The sequence below is a fragment of the Callorhinus ursinus genome, unplaced genomic scaffold (assembly GCF_003265705.2).
Source record: "Callorhinus ursinus isolate GAN/ISIS: 27379988/994484 unplaced genomic scaffold, GSC_fseal_2.0 scaffold27, whole genome shotgun sequence".
NCBI classification, from domain to species: Eukaryota; Metazoa; Chordata; class Mammalia; order Carnivora; family Otariidae; genus Callorhinus; species Callorhinus ursinus.
Window position 1 is genome coordinate 3,746,350 of NW_027397089.1, and position 17,033 is coordinate 3,763,382.

The 17,033-nt window shown below is 40.1% G+C and overlaps 1 protein-coding gene across 4 annotated transcripts in view; it reads right to left on the reverse strand.

The window, feature by feature from the left end:
- The window catches only part of RESF1 (retroelement silencing factor 1), a 28,063-nt gene extending 12,219 nt beyond the window's left edge, over positions 1 to 15,844 (reverse strand). Inside the window, exons 1-4 of one of the 4 annotated variants that reach the window (XM_025879586.2) lie at positions 15,732 to 15,844; positions 14,364 to 14,440; positions 12,411 to 12,605; positions 2,072 to 2,137 (exon numbers count right to left, since the gene is read on the reverse strand). The gene's annotated coding sequence lies outside the window, so the exon portion shown is untranslated. Of the gene's footprint in view, positions 1 to 2,071; positions 2,138 to 12,410; positions 12,606 to 14,345; positions 14,441 to 15,731 lie in introns of all 4 variants that reach the window. The other 3 variants (XM_025879584.2, XM_025879587.2, XM_025879585.2) reach the window with 3 other exon arrangements.
- Positions 15,845 to 17,033: the final 1,189 nt, after the last annotated feature.

Here is a 17,033-nt window from a genome sequence, read left to right on the forward strand (position 1 = left end):
TACATTTCAAATTTTAGGTGGAATAGAGAAATTCTTCAAAAAATATACCTAACCAGGAAGAATACCCTATCTCTTTAAAGAACTGCCACTGATAATTATGTATCTTTTCACAAAGAAAATGCCAGACCCACATGGCTTTGCTGGAGTATTCTAACAATCATTTATGAAAGAAATAATCCAATATAACAAAGGATAAAAGAGAGAACACTTCAGAGCTCATTCACTGATGCTGTCATCCAAAAGCTGAAAAGGAAAATTAAGCCCATCTCTCTCAGAAACATAAATGCAAAAATCCTAAACAAAATGTCAGCAAACCAAAAGGGGTGACATATGAAAAGGATAACCTATCATGATCAAACTGGGATTAGTTCAGAAATACAAGGTCTGTCATTTGAAAATTAAAGTAGCAACACAATAATTTTTAAAATCCTAAGTTTATTTCAACACATGCAAGAACTTTTGATAAAATTCAACATTCGTTCATCTGAAGAAAACTGTGTCAAACCAGTAATAGAAATTCCCTTAAATTTGATACGTGGTAGCTTTAAACATTTAGACTGACAAGAGAACAAACACACCACTATTACCCCTTCTACTCATCACCGTACTGGAGATCCTGGAAAGTGTAAGAATTAGGAAGGAAAACATAAAACTGATTATTCACAGAGTTTATGGAGAAAATCCAAAACAATCTACAGCTCTTTGAGATCTATTAAGTTATGGGTCATAGTGTTCTCACTAAGAAGAAAAACAAAACTGAAGAAGGCACATATGATTTTGGATTAAAAACAGATCCCCAGAAAACTGAATGGGAAGAAATCAGAGAGGGAGACAAATCATGAGAGACTCTTAACTCTAGGAAGCAAACTAAGGGTTACTGGAGGGGAGATGGGTGGGTGGATGGGGTAACTAGGTGATGGCCATTAAGGAGGGCACGTGATGTGATGAGCACTGGTGTTATATGCAACTGATGAATAACTGACTCTACATCTGAAACTAATGATGTACTATATGTTGGCTAACTGAATTGGGAGGGAAGGGGGAAGGGGAGGGAGAAAGAAAACAGATCCCAGAGAGACAGATCTGTGTACTCCTCCAGCGCCTTCTCCCAAGAAAGCTCCTTAATAATACAACTGACTGGGGGCACCTGGCTGCTTCAGTCAGTAGAGCATGAGACTCCTGATCTTAGGGTCAGGAGTTGGAGTCCCAAGTTGGGGGCAGAGTTTACTTAAAAGAAAAAAATTATAATACCACTGACTGATCAGGCAGATGCATAATACAAAGTAGCACTTCTACTAGAGTTAATGATGCCTAATAAGTTCCCCTTAGTTCTTATGTGTACTTGAGGTAGAAGGCTGTTATGGAGTGAATTCTGTCGTTCTGCCGCCAAATTCATTATGTTGAAGCTATGATGAAGCCCTAACCCCCAATGTGACTGTATTTGGTGAAGACCCTTCAGGGAGGTAATTACATTTAAGTGAGGTGATAAGGATAGGGCCCTAATCCAATAGGACTGGTGTCCTTATAAGAGAGACATCAGGCATATGCACACGGAGGAAAGACCATGTGAGGTCACATAGAGAAGGAGGGTGACTACAAGCTGAGAGGCTTCAGGAGAAACCAAACACCTTGTTTGATCTTGGACTTCCAGACTAAAACTGTGAGAAACAAATTTGTTGTTTAAGCCACCCAGTCTGCTACATTAGGGGAGCCCTGGAGGACCAATACAGAGCCTATGGGTAGGAAGACAAACGACCTTTGAGTAATTTGGGGTAACTTTTTTCTTCTCTCTTCTTTGCTGGCACAGAAGAAAACTGAAGCCTGGAAAATCATCCCTGAACTACCTGTTTAGAGGGAAGGAATCAAGAGTTGTCCGACTTTTTTTCTGACTATAATCTCTACTTTTGAATCCCAAGTATTAAACCTTTTGAGAATATATTTTAATGGAGATTACCAGAGACAAGACTGGCATGGTCTATCATTTTAATTTCTCTTGAAAAAATTAACTTTTTGCCAAAATCTCCATCCCACTCCATCATTACCCTTCACCTCTGACAGCCATGGCACTCACCTGACAAACCCCAAGTATGGCTGAACTTAAGAATCTCCTTCTCTGCACAGGAGTAGCTGAAGTTTTCTGGGGGGGAAATAAAAATCACACAAGCCAGCAGACTGATTTTATTTCATGAACACAAACATCAAACTTAACACTGCTGAGCAACTCTACTTCATTTTATTTAATTTCCCCCTATTCTCTAAGACCTCTTCTCTCCTACTGGGTCCCCAGCCACTCCAACCCACACACATGCTCCCCTGCTCTAACTCAGCTGCTTATATTTCAGAGAGAAAAAAATAGCATCATCTGCCATCCTCCCATCATCAAATCTATAAAGCCCACCCTTGTAAATGTAACATGCATCTCCAGTAACAGAGCTGACTTTCCTCCTACCAAATCTCTACATTTAAAATCCTACTCCCAGGGCACCTGGGTGGCTCTGTTGGTTAAGCATCCGCCTTCGGCTCAGGTCATGATTTCAGGGTCCTGGGATCGAGCACCACATCGGGCTCCCTGCTCAGCAGGGAGTCCGCTTCTCCATCTGCCCCTCCCCCCTGCTCATGCTAATAAGTAAATAAAATCTAAAAAAATAAAAAATAAAAATAAATAAAATCCTACTCCCCTTCCCTTTATTCCTGGTTATCAACCTGTCTCTATGGCATTAGGTCTTCCACACATTCTCTTAAGGTTGGCAGAATTCAAAAACAACAAATAAACCTCACTGGGCCCCATATTCTTCACCTCTTCTCGGCCTCCGTACCAGTGAGTCTTTTAGTTTGGTTTAAAATCACAAGCATAATAAGTCAGATTTTAAATGCTTAACACCTTTAAAGGTATAGATAAAAATGATTTTTAAAAGTAATTTGTGCTTCCACAAAATATACAGTAAAAAAAACATTGAAATTAAAATGTACACTAGAAAATATTCACTTAATGCAAAAGAAAATACTAAGGGAGGGAAAAAAGACACAAGATCTAAAAAAAAAAGTACAGCAGATGTAAATCCCACTATATTAACGTTAAATGTGAATGGATGAAACTTATCCAAAAGACAGAGAATGTCAGACTAGATTTAAAAACAAAAAAACAAACAAACAAACAAACAAAACAACCTATCTAACTAAATGCTGTCTCCAACAGACACACTTTAGATCCAAAGATACAGAGTGAAAGTAAAAGAATAAAAAAGGTATATCATGCAAACACAGCAGCTAAGAGAACCCTGGAGGGTCTATGTTAATTACCAGACAAAACAAACAAATCTTACTAGAGATAAAGAGAGAGATTTTACAACCATAAAAAGGTCAATCCAACAAAAAGATAAAACAAGTAAAAACACCTAAAAGAGCATTAAAATAAAAAAAGTAAAAACACAAACAAGGGAGAAACAGGCAATTCACCCAAGAGTTGAAAACTTCAATTCCACATTTTCAATAATGAATAGACCTGGCAGAAAAATCAACAAGGAGGGGTGCCTGGGTGGTTCAGTAGTTAAGCCTCTGCCTTCAGCTCAGGTCATGATCCCAGGGTCCTGGGATCGAGCCCCGCATCGGGCTCCGTGCTCAGCGGGAAGCCTGCTTCTCCCTCTCCCTCTCCCCCTGCTTGTGTTCCCTCTCTTGCTGTGTCTCACTTTGTCAAATAAATAAATAAAATCTTAAAAAAAAAAAAACCAACAAGGAATGAGAAGTACAGAGCACATTATATAAACCCACATTTGTTTCTAGTAGGGATTAAAACAAATTGATTATCTTAAGTTGTGGGTTAGTAAATAATTGTCCATTGGCTGCCTTGTAGGTTTAAGGCTCTCTCCGCTTTGGAAACAGTTCAAGTACTTTTGTCAAGTGGTGAAAGGATGAGCAAGCAGCCCGGTAATGGGAGCGGATGTCATTAAGCCACCAAAATACTGGACTTTTATATTTAATTGCGGTAACATCCTTGCTATTACTAGCTATAGGTAAATTAGCAAGCCCTGAATGATGACTCCTACATACAGTTAGCACAAAGTCTGGCTCTACCAACCCCACCCATTTTGCAGTCTGAATAGGCAATACCAATATGTTGACGCTGATAAGATGTCGTGGCCTTCACTGGGAGGCAAGCAGCCCTTATATGTTGACACTGATAAAGTGCTATGACCCAAATTGAGGGAACTCAGAGTCAATTCACACACTCCTACCCTAAAGAGAGGATCCATGGAGGTTTCCTTGCTTGTATGTTATCATAAAAACAGTCCTAAAAGTTTTAACTAAAAAAAAAAAAAAAAAAAATTTTTTTACATCCTGGAAATAAACTTTTTTTTTTTTTTTAAGATTTATCTGAGAGAGAGAGAGAGAGAGTTCGAGTGCAGGGGGAGGGGCAGAGGGAGGGAGAGAGAGAATCCTTAAGCAGACTCCCTACTGAGTGTGTAGCAGGACACAGGCTAGGACCTGAGATCATGACCTGAGCCAAAATCAAGAGTCAGCCACTTAACTGACTAAGCCACCCCAGCGCCCCTAGACAAACTACCTGTAGGTTTGACAGTTTGGGGCTTTAAATTTTATGATACTATTACTATTACATCCTGTGAGAAAACTGGAAGAAAGCAAGTCACTAAAAATTTCAAGTATAAGAAGTTGTGAATAGTAAGCTATGAATTGCAAAATTAATTTGTGAAGCAGGAAAAAAGAAAGAATCAAATGGCTGCAGATTATGTAACAAGGCATGTGATTTTCATATAAAAATTTCATAAAGACCGCACCAAGGTTAAGAAAAGATTTGTGAATTGTCTTTTCATTTTAAAGTATTCTATATCAATTTAATGCAAAGAATGTAGTTTAAATGAAAAATTGTCAACCCAGCAGCTTCCTTTATTTGTAATTTTGCCTTATTACAGAAATTTACAAAGCAAAAAAGAACCTAAAAATCCTAGCTTGGAGGAATAATCATATTAATATCTATCTTAAACACAAATACACAAGCACACACACCCATGAACAGAACTCTATGAAAAGGGACCTGTTATATATATGGTTTGCCATGCCAGGTCAGATGAAACAGTAAGAAAGAATAGGACAAACTAAGCCACATCAAGTGTTAATTTATCAAAGAAACTGGAACATTATTAAAGTGAAAGACAATGTTGGGTGCCTGGGTGGCTCAGTTGGTAAAGCGACTGCCTTCGGCTCAGGTCATGATCCTGGGGTCCCGGGATCGAGTCCCGCATCAGGCTCCCTGCTCAGCAGGGAGTCTGCTTCTCCCTCTGACCTTCCTCCATCTCATGTTCTCTCTCTACCATTCTCTCTCTCTCTCAATAAATAAATAAAAATCTTAAAAAAAAAAAGTGAAAGACAATGTTATTAATAGCCAAGATGAAAGGTATAAAAAAAGACTGTCTCAGAGCAACACAAAAGATGGCAGATCTAGACAATGTCCAGCAGCCTTCAATAAATGTTTGTCAAAGGAATAAACATTATCTGTAAGTGCTGAACACCAAGTTAAAAAGAAGTCCCTATTTAAACTTCTAGATGGAGAAAAAGTTCTGACCCCTCCCCCTTCAGATCTGTGTCAACCATAAACATCACATGATTTCATCAGCAAGCCGAAATCAGTACTTCAAAAATATAGAAACTTCCTAAGAAATATATAGAATACTCTTCTCCTACCTGAAAAAAACAAACAAAACTATTCTGGTATTTTAAATTGGAACTCTCCCTTACGGCTTTTTAAATTCCACTTCTAATGTGTTCCACAAACCAAAGTTTATTTGGAGTGTCCACTGACCGTGGTTAAATTGAGGAAAGCCAGTATTTTTCACTGAAAAACCAATTTGCATTAGAAAAAAGCTACAGCTACCTCTGTAACATCAACAAAGCAAAGCCACAATTACCAACCCTATTCAGGAATGCCAAAAGTATCATGATTTGCTCAACCTATTCTACCTCTTGCTGTTTGTATCCTTAGTCATGGGAGAAATTAGCCTATCAATCCTTGAATTAGGCTTTCAAGAAAGAATTCTAAGTTTTGTGTTATTTATAATACAACTCTAAAATAACAGCTAACATTTGAGAAGTTACCATGTTAAGAACTGTGCTGAATGCTTTAATTACATGATCACATTGACTGCACAGAACAAATGAATGACGCCTGCAGTAGTGCCACGGCTAGCAGGGCTAACAAGTCCTGCTATCACAGCTGGGAGGTCTCCACACTGTCAGAGACACAAAGGAGACAAGACTGTAATTTCATGTGCCATTTATTACTTACACAAACAGGAAAACCAACATCAGTGTCCCTCTTCCCAGAGGGTGATAACAATATGGTTGAGAACACAGGTTACTGAGAAGCCAACTCAACTGTAGTCATTTTAGAGCCTGCTGCTGTATCTCAGGGGTAAGCGAGGTGGTAAACTGTGCTCAACTGACACCAGGGCAGCAGGAAAAAAAAAACAAAACAAAAAAACCATCCTCGTGGCCATTTCTCATAAGGGTTCTTATCAACCTTTGTTCCAGGAGGACCTGCTGGGTGTCCTGCCAAGGTATGGGTCAGACAGAGATTAGGCTTTGCCTATTCGGCCCATGAGAAGACAAAGGTAATCAGAGTACCATGGTGAAGCTGCCTCCCCTACATCTCTACCCTCCACCTTTCATGTGTCCAGCTACAAATTCTATTCAGAAGCACAGGACACTCAATCAAATACCCTAATTAACTGTACTTTCTCTTAGGCAACATTGGAAAAGAGTGACTTGACCCTGACCCCCGGCAGGATGATCAGGTCTTTCATGGAGGTCAAGCCACAACCAGGCTCCCCACAGAGCCAAGCCAACGAAGTACAGTCCCAGGTATCATCAAGGTTCACCAGTGAGAGCCACATGGCTTTCTCCCCAGAAGAACAAGAGAGTGGGAAATAAACTGCTCTACTTTTGCTGACTGATTAATCTAGGTACAGCATGGGGTATTGGCAATCACGTATGTCCCATCATAACTGGCCAGGAGGAAGTTTAGAGGAACGCGTCTCATTCAGGCTAGAAAGTTTACGCTACTTTCTTGTGTCTCCAGAGCAGAGGTCAGAGACAAATTTCGGACTACCTTTATAGTTGTACTATACCCTGAAGTGGGAATTAAAGATCCCAGAGCACACATGCAAAATTCAGTTACCCTTCCTTGGAGTTCTGCCTAGCAACTCATTTTAGAGTGTTCCAGGTAAGGAGGAAACAGGATTCATTAGAGGGGTAGTGGTCTCAAATATCTAGAAATCCCTGACAAGTGCCTCAAGTACACAAGTAGTTTGCCAGGCAAGTGCAAGCTACCTAAGATGCAACATGCTGTTCGAGTACAAAGTGTATTAGGAGTGTAAGTATTGCTATTATATTAGGAGTGAGCCAATTCTGTGCCTCTTGAGGTGGACAAAGTCTCTGAACAGAACTAAACAGGTGCCATAAAAGTAGGTTGAAATGCCTTGAAGAAAAATCTTAAAACTTTTACACACTGTTAGTTACCTCTGTCATTATAAGCCACATTTTATTGTCTACTCTGGTTGTCCCAGGTGTAGTTTAGAGGGTTGCAAGAACGTTTTAACAGGCATTTTGTTGGCATGGAGTTAAGATCCAGATTTTATAAAACTAAAGGTTGAGATTAATGATGCAAGGGGACTTGTAGTACCAGAAGAGACCTGAAGGACAGAATCTACTTTCTTGTTAGCAGGGTCAGGCAGGGCATAACATATCCATTTAAATCCAGAGCTGTAACTGCAGTCTAGAAAACACATACAAGAGAATTCTGCTTTCCCTTATCAGGAAACCAATGGAAATCATGACTAAAAGGATAAGGTATACAAGCCTTGGCCCAAAGGCCACCACTCCCAAGGACATTCACTCCCCAAATCAGCAGCTGCTGAGAGTTTGTAAGAGTCCTTAGATTAAGATCTTCCACTGGCCAGCAGTATGTTGATTGAGGGTGGTAGGTATCAACAGCCTGGGGTAAATTAGATTACTAGTTTCTGCCTACTCCCCCAACCCTGATCCCCTGGGTTTATTTTCTTCCTTCTCCAACTAGCATAGGGGAGCTATTCAAGTTTTGCAGGTGAGAAGGCATGACAATCACTCAATTGTGAACTGATCAATACTATGCTCTAAGCCACCCTCGCCACAACACTTTGTCCAATAACATGGTCATACTTAAGGACAATGTAAAAACGGATAGAAGTTGTGGCAGTGAACCTTCAGCACTGTAATGAAGCAGTGACCTACTTAAGACATCCAATAAACACCCTCAACTACTTCACCTAAAACAGCACATGGCAAAAAATTGAAGGCAGAAGCAGATCTGATATAACTTACATAAACAAATATTCCTTGGGGTCCTAAAGAATTTCTTATGTACATAAATGCTTCTGGAGACCATCTGTCCCTGCCATCTGTAGCTGTAGAGATGGCATACCCATGCAATACTCGTGGAAGGAGAACTGGAAACATGTACCTCACCTCCATGGACTTGCCTGTGCCTTCTCTCTTTTTTCCCTGTTCGTCATATATTGTGTCCTTTGTTGTCATTAACTTTAGCCAAGAGAATACAAAAATAGAGAAAATGAACAAAACCAAAACTTGGGTCTTTGAGATCAACAAAACTGATAAACTTTTATCTAAACTGACTAAGAAAAAAGCCTCAAATTACTAAAATCAGGAAATAGAGACATTATTACCAACCCTTCATTGAAAATAGAGAGAGAATGCTACGAGCAACTGTATGCCAATATATTTGATAATTTGGATGAAAAGAACAAACCCCCTATGATATTATAATTTATACTAAGAAATATGTTTTTGATTTTTGTCCCTATTTCTGGCACAGAGTTCCTAAAACCCTTAGGTTTTCTGAAGTGATGTGATGAAGGAAGGTGCCTTTTGTTATGTTAATAAGGTGACTTTCAGACTGCACCAAAAGATGGTTTGCCAAGAGAACCAGCCATGTGATTAGGGGGTTGGAACTTTCAGTCCCACCCCCCTCCCCACCTCTAGAGAGGAAAGGAGAGATGGGAGGTTGAATCAATGGCCAATGTTTTTAATCAATCATGACTATGTAATGAAGCCTCTATAAAAACCCAAAAGACAGGATTCAGAGGGCTTCTAGGTTTGTGAACACATGAAGATTTGGGGAGAGTGGCATGCTCAGAGGAGGCATAGAAATTCTACTCTCCTTCCCACATACCTCACTCTATGCATTTCTTCCATGACCACTGATTCGTATCCTTTAAAATCCTTTGCAATAAACCTGTAACCTAATAAGTAAAATGAGTCTGAGTTCTGTAAGCCTCTCTAGCAAATAGACTCCATGGAAGGGTTTGTGGAAACCTTTGATCTATAGCCAGTTAGACAGAAGTACAGATAACAATCTGGACTTGCGACTGGTACCTGGTATCTGAAGTCCAAGGAGGGTCATAGAAACCTCAAATCTGTAGCCTGTTGGTCAGAAGCACAAGGGATAACCTGGGCTTGCGATTGGTATCTTAAATGGGGGTGAGGACAGTCTTGTGGGACTGAGCACTCAACCTACAGAATCTGATGGTACCTCCAGGTATATAGTGTCAGAAATGTGTTGAATTGTAGGATACCCACATAACATCCCCAGAGAACTACTTGTTGTTGGTGTGGGGGGGAACGTCCCCCCCCCCACAGTGGAATTGAGTGCATAACCTCAAAAGACCCCAAAAGACACACTGACCAAAATGGACTCAAGAAGATACAGGAAATCTAAATAGGCCTGTAAAGAGATTGAATTAGTAACCAGAAAATTACCCAAAAAGAAATGGTTAATCCCAGATAGCTTTCTGGTGAATCATACCAAAAATTTAAATATGAAAAACCAATTCTACAAACTTTTCTAAAACACAAAAGAGGAGGGAATACTTCCCAAGTTAATTCTATGAGGCCAATATTCTCTAATAGCAAAACCAGAAAAGAGATCACAATAAAACTACACACCAATCTCATGAATACAGATGCAAAAATCCCCACAAAGTACTAGCAAATCAAATACAGCAGCATATAAAAATAACTTTATGCCACAACCAAGTGGGACTTAGCCCTGAAATGCAAAATTGGTTCAACATTAAAAAAAAAAAAATCAATGTTATATAACATATCAATAAAGGACAAAAACCACATGATCATCTCAGTAGATGCAGAAGGATCTAATAGGGCAGAAATGAAATGCACCTTTAAATCAAACACCTTTTCATGATAAAAACAGTCAAACTAGAAATAGAAGGGAATTTCTTTGATATGATGAAAGGCATCTACAAAAAACCCACAGCTTACATCATTATGAACACGGAAAGACTGAATGCTTACACTCTAAGAGATCAGGAACAAAACAGAGATGTCTGTTCTTGCTACTTCTGTTCAGTATGTACTAGAGGGTTAAGCAAAACACCATGGCAGTTAAGCAAAAAAAATAAAAAAAAGACATCCGATTGGAAATGAATAAGTAAAACTATCTCTAATTGCAGATGACATCATCTTGTACATAGAAAACTGTAAGGAATCCACTAAAAAACTAACATTAAATAAACTAGTTCAGCTAGGCTGCCTAGTACAAGTTCAATATACAAAAACCAAATGTATTTCTAAACACTACTCTAGAAAATAATCCATTACAGTATCATTAAAAAGAATCAAACACTTTGGAATAAATTTAACAAAAATGAAAAATGTATACTCTATAAAACATTGCTACAAGAAATTAAAGACCAGGGGCGCCTGGCTTGCTGGGTCAATAAAACATGAAATTCTTGATCTTGGAGTGGCCAATTCAAGCCCGATGTTGGGTGTGGAGTTTATTCAAAAAAAAAAAAAAAAAAAGGTGTCATAATTCTAAAAAAATAACAAGATAAAACAATCAAAACATTGGGGCACCTGGCTGGCTCAGTTCAAGGAACATTCAACTCAATCTTAGGGTTGTGAGTTCAAGCCCCACATTCAGTATAGAGATTACTTAAAAAAAAAAATGGAAAAACATCCCACATTCAGTGAATTAAAGGATTTAATACTGTTAAGGTGGCAATACTCCCCAAACTCATTTATAAATTCAGTGCAATCCTTACCAAAATCCCAGATGTCTTTTCAGAAATTGAGAACCTGATCCTAAAATTCATTTTGAAAGAGTAAATTTGGAGGACTCACACTTTTCAACTTCAAAACTTACTACAAAACTACAATAACAAAACCATGTGGTACTGAACAGGATAGACAATGATCAGTGGAATAGAATTCAATAATGAACTCTTACAACTCAACAATACAAGAACAACTCAAATTGAAAGTCAACAAAGATTCTGAATAGACAATTTTTCCAAAGATCTACGAACAGCAAATATGCACATAAAAAGATGTTCAACATCATAAACTATCAATCAAAAACAGTGCCATACCACAAAAAGACAAATGTTTGCCATGGATGTGCACATACTGGAACTCTTAGGCATTGCTGTTGAGAATATAAATGGTTCAACTACTTTGAAGAGTACTCTGGGAGTTTCTCAAAAGATCAAATATAGTTATCATATGATGGAGCAATTCTGCTCCTAGGTATATACCCAAGAGAATTAAAAACGTATGTCTTTACAAACACTTGTACGTGAATGCTCACAGCAGCATTATTTACAATAGCCAAGTGTCTGTTAACCGATGAAAGGATAAACAAAATGTGGCATATCCATACAATGGACTATTACTTAGCAATAAAAAGCAGTGTAGTACATACATGCTTCAACATGGATAAACCTTGAAGAAAATATGTGGAGCGAGAGAAAAGTCACAAAAGATCACATATTATTAATTCATCTATAAGAAATGTGCAGAACACACAAACCTAGAGATAGAAACAAGATTAATAGTTGCCTGGGAACTGTTAACCTTGTGGTTTCTGCCTATATAAGCCTGCACTCCCCACTCTTTGTAGCACACTTTGGATTTCAGTCAACTCTGTGTGTCCCAGATTGCAGGCCGAGGAAGCCAAAGAAACCCTTTTGGTTGCTTTACAGCCTCATCATCATTTGAGTTGACACCATTAATGAGCATGGAGATTATTGGTGGTGGGGGGGAGGGTCAAGAAACTGTTCTAAAATTGATTGCAGTGATGGTTGCAAACCATGTGAATATACTGAAAATCGCTGTACTCTGTAAATGGACAAACTGAATTAATGAATATGGTATATGAATTATATCTCTGAACTGTAGTTTAAAAAACCAAACGCAGCATTTCTCTGTTATTAGCACAGACAGGCACATGACCCAATGAAAGCCAATGAAATTAATTACAGACTTTTGGTAAAGCAATCATACACAAGGCATGTCAAAGTTGAAGCTGTTTGGATATATACCTGGAGATGCTGCAGCCACTCAATGAAGGGAGGTGTGTCTGCGAATGAAGTCAATGCTGAAGATAGCAGAGCTCAAAATGGAGTGTCTCAAAAGTCTTTAAAATCTTCTTTCCTTAGATTCAGATTTTAGATCCAGCCGAAGACGGAGCTATTTGAACTTCTAAATGATGTGATCCAATAAATTACCTTTTGGAGCTTAAAAAAATAATTTGCTTATGATTTGTTTGTTTCTTAAAATCTAAGGTGGACAATATTTCCTGTAACACTTTGCAACCTTAACCATAAATTAAAGATTTTACTTACAAATGAAGTCTTGAAATTTAATACATCTCAAGAGAATCTTAGTGATTGCCATTAAATCTTTGCAGTCATTACAACTATGAGCAAATGTCTCACTTGAGACATTTACCTCAACAGGCCAGCCTCCAACATTGCCCTTCAATTTACAAGCACACTTAAGATCTCAAGGATATACACGCTACAACGTTGCCTCCCAACAAAGCATTTAGAATTCCTCAAAGTCCACAAGATTACTTCTTTCTTTACAGGGCCTATTACAAAGTAAATTTTAACTTGCATTTCTGGAGACAGAGTTGGTAAACTGTTGTCTCTTTATCTCAAACTGAATGTTTTCCACGTCTGTTTCAGAATATGCCTTACATAGGGGGGATGGAGCAGAAGGGTGGAGAAGGCCTCGTTACACACACAAAAAATCTGGAAATTCACCTTTGTAAATACCTTTCTATTTTTTAAGATTTATTATTTGAGAGAGCGAGCCAGGGGTGCCTGCATCAGAGGGGGGAGGGCAGAGGAAGGCATGGGGCAGAGCTGGACAGAGCAGAGCTGTACATGGGGCTCAATCCCAGGGCCCTGAGACCTTGACACGAGCAGCAGTCAGATGCTTAACTGACTGAGCCATCCAGGCGCTCCTATAAATACATTTTTAAAAGCAAGATCAATTCCCTTAACATTTGCACTCCTATTTGTGCAAGACATCGATAATCTAAACAGGAAGAGATTCCTGTACATCACACAATAATGTGGAAAAACAAGGCTTTGGAGCAAATCTGCCCTAGATAAAGAATTTAACGGAGGCATTCCTGATTTCAAATTAAGTCTGCAGGTAAAAACTAGAGCTGTGTCTGGTATTTCCCTACAAAAACTGAACCTACAAAAGCATCTACAGTGAAGGGTTTAATCAACACAAAGCTGGTAAACTGACTTGGAGTTGATAAACTTAGAGCTTAAATGAGCAAACTGAATTTCCTGTTAGACATAATGTTGTCTTAGGCCGTAAAATATGTTTCCTCTAACAGAACAGCTAAAATTTATTGACCACTTACCACTTATAGCTGACAGCTGTTCCAAGTGTGTTATATGAATAAAAATCATGTAATTTATCCCAACAATGTTATGAGGTAGGTGCTCTGTCATCCCCATTTTACAGATGAGAAAACTGAGGCAAAGGTTAAATAATTTTCCCAAGACTGTATAGTTAATAAAGCTCAGCAATCGACTGCAAGGCCATGGTCTTAATCACTAGAGTATTTCCTGACACAACTTGGTGTTTACAGAAGGGAAGAGCACCTCAGCTTTCCAGGTTGGTATCTCACAGAATGGTTCTAGACTGCGCTGCCTTACCCCAACCCCTAGCCAGAAATAATAAAAACAAATTTAATAAAATCAAGAAACACAGCAATCTTAGGTAGACCTCTGCCTGAGTAACGTGAACCAGTCACCTCACCATAATCTACTCTCCCTTATCCAAGATTAACAACTGAATTCTCTACGCTTTGTCAACCTTACTATTTCTCCTCAAGCTCTGTCATCAAATCCATTGTGTCCTACCATTTAATGTTTAACCAATGCTGATTCATTTAATTAATAATTTTATTCCCTAACATAAAGTAGGTTACTTGGAGGTAACATACTTACTTATAAGTACAATCTTACTCTTTTATTATGGTTTATGTTCCCATTTCCCCTCCGAACATGTGTTCCCCCTTCACACAGTGTTTACTTCTTTGGTCCTAGGAAGAGCAAGAAACATTTTGTAATTAATAATAATTTAATATAAAGTTTATTTTTATTTATATGAAATTTAAAGTTACAATAAAAGCACATGCTAATCTGTTTACTTGATAGGACACTGCTGTGCAAAACTGTGCTCCTTTAAGGTTGCACCAAATACATACCAAGTTTACAAAATTCTTATTAGGTGTGCAAAGTAACAGAAATAGAAACTAGGTGTGGCCTAAAATACCATTCACTGTTCAAGTTAGAATTCATGTTCAGTCCTCCAGGTTCACTACTGTCCTACCAATTCTAAAACAAAAATACTTTATCTTTGCAATTTTCCTGACTGGAATAGTAAGAGAATCCGACTGTACAGGAGGGGAAAAAAGTAACTAAAACCTAAACATTCGTGCATGTTAACACTGAATAAAACATACGGTTTACAGCCAACCTTAAACAGAAAAATCCCCAAACAAGCTCTGCGACCCGCCTATTCAAATGCACCCCAAGTTGAATCACATCACCGGCTGTTCTATTTTTAAAAAGTAGGCTCTTTAAAGTATTACAAATACATTATTTTCACTGAAACGATTCCCCTTAAGGTTGCTGAACTCAAGACCCCAAGGACACTTGCCCCTTAGGGCATTCGCATCCTCCGAGAACACCTAAAATCGATATGCATTTAAAAATGCCTCGAGGAACTAACTACTGCTGAGGAACAGAAAGCATCTGCGGAACAGAGGCGTTCGCGGGCCACTTGGAGATACAAGCCGAGCAATCCTGTTTCGGGAGGGTCAGCATAATGGAGGTGGAGAGGAAAGAACCGCTCCAGAAACAGTAAATGCAAAACAAAGATTTTTTTTTTTCACGCAGACGACAGGAAATAATTAAAAACATAAGCTTTCCTCACACCCACCGCCTAAACAACCGCCTTGTAGTTGAACAAAATGCGTATTCGCTCTCTCCACCCGCGACCTCCACCGCAAGGAGTAAGGCAATTTAAAGAAAACACCCAGTGAGGCGCCGCCCTCCGGCTCGGGCTCGGCGTCCGCGGCTGGCCCCGGCCAGCGCCGCGCGGCCCACAGGGCCACGAGCGGAGCGGCGGGTCGAGCTGCTCCCGGGCCGAGGCCCGGAGCCGCCTGAGCGCTCGCGACCCCGCGACTCCGTCCTCGCCTCAGAACAAAAGCGCCCGCTGCCGCGCGCCGGGCCTCAGCCCGCGGGCCCCTGGCCTTCTGGCGCTGAGCGCCCCGCCGGGGACCCAAGAGGGCGAGAGAAGGCTCGCGGGCTACCCGGCCCCACACTTACCGACGGGCGTACAGGCCAGCGCGGGCAAGCGGGGAGTACGGTCTGGCCTCCCGGGCCCCAGAGTTTAAGTCAGCTCGGTCCGCCTCCAGGGGCGGGTCGAGCAGCGAGGCCCCGGCTCCCCGCACAGCTTGGCCCCGCCCCCGGCCGTGGGCGGCAGGAGTGAGGCCCGCGCCGCCCGGGTCCTAGTGCCACCCGTGTAAATAAGGCTGTGGCCAGCCCGGCCCTCCAGCCCCTGGCGGCGAGATTTGCAAAGGCACGTTCACGTGCCTGATGGAGAAACCTTCTGTATCAGTGGTTCTCTGCCTTTCACTTGCATCAGAATCGTCCAGGGAGCTTGTTACAAAAGGATTAAAGAGCACCACCTGCAAAACTGCCAATTCAGTGGGCTAAAGTAGGGCTGAAAATGTAGATTTCTAACAAGTTCCCAGGATAGGCTGTTGCTGCTGGTCTCAGAAATCAATGATACAGAGAATGGGGTCCGCAAACTTTCTATAAAACATGTGAAAGAAAGCGCATCAAGTGAAGCTGAGGAGATAATTTTTTTTCAGGCCATTGGAATAGGGCGAACATCCATTAATACACAGGAAACTTCTCAAAGAAAATAGACCTTTTTTATATGAGGGCTTGTAGAGGAAAAGGTAAATAAGGGAATATGACTGAGTGGTTAAGAATAAGAAAGGGCAGAGGTGGTTAGTTCTTGCTGTAGGGAGGGCAGGGTATTCCTTTGCCCTTGAGGTTTGGATCTTGGCTCTGCCATTCACTAGACACACAACTTTAGGGAAATCACTTAACCTGTCTCTGCTCAGTTTTCCTGCCTCTAAAAGAATTAACAGGAATGCAGATTTCTCCTGCTCTCCAAACGTAGAGAATTCCTATGAAAACTTGCCTAAGCCAAAATGGTGTAAAGTGAGGAAGCGATTACCATTAATTTATATGGAAACATTTTTGAGCATTCCCAGACCCAAAAAAACAACTCCTTTTAGGCTTTCCTTAGGACACATCTTGCTAACAGATGCACAAAATAAATTGGGATAAAGCACAGATGCTCAGAGACATAGTTAAAATCTACAGCAGCTTAATGCTAAGATACCCAGTGAGTTCCCAAGGAAGGAGTTTGGTGGTGCCACTCTGGCTGCTCAGGGTACATGCAGTAAAATCAATGCTAAATGCTATTTTCACTTATCACCTTTTTTTTTTTCATGAAAGCAAAAATCCTCTTCAGATTTCTTTGGGTTAGTGAAAACAGGTACTAATGTAGGTCTTTCATAAAAGCCAAGTGGCATAAGGAGACCTTTCAAAGAG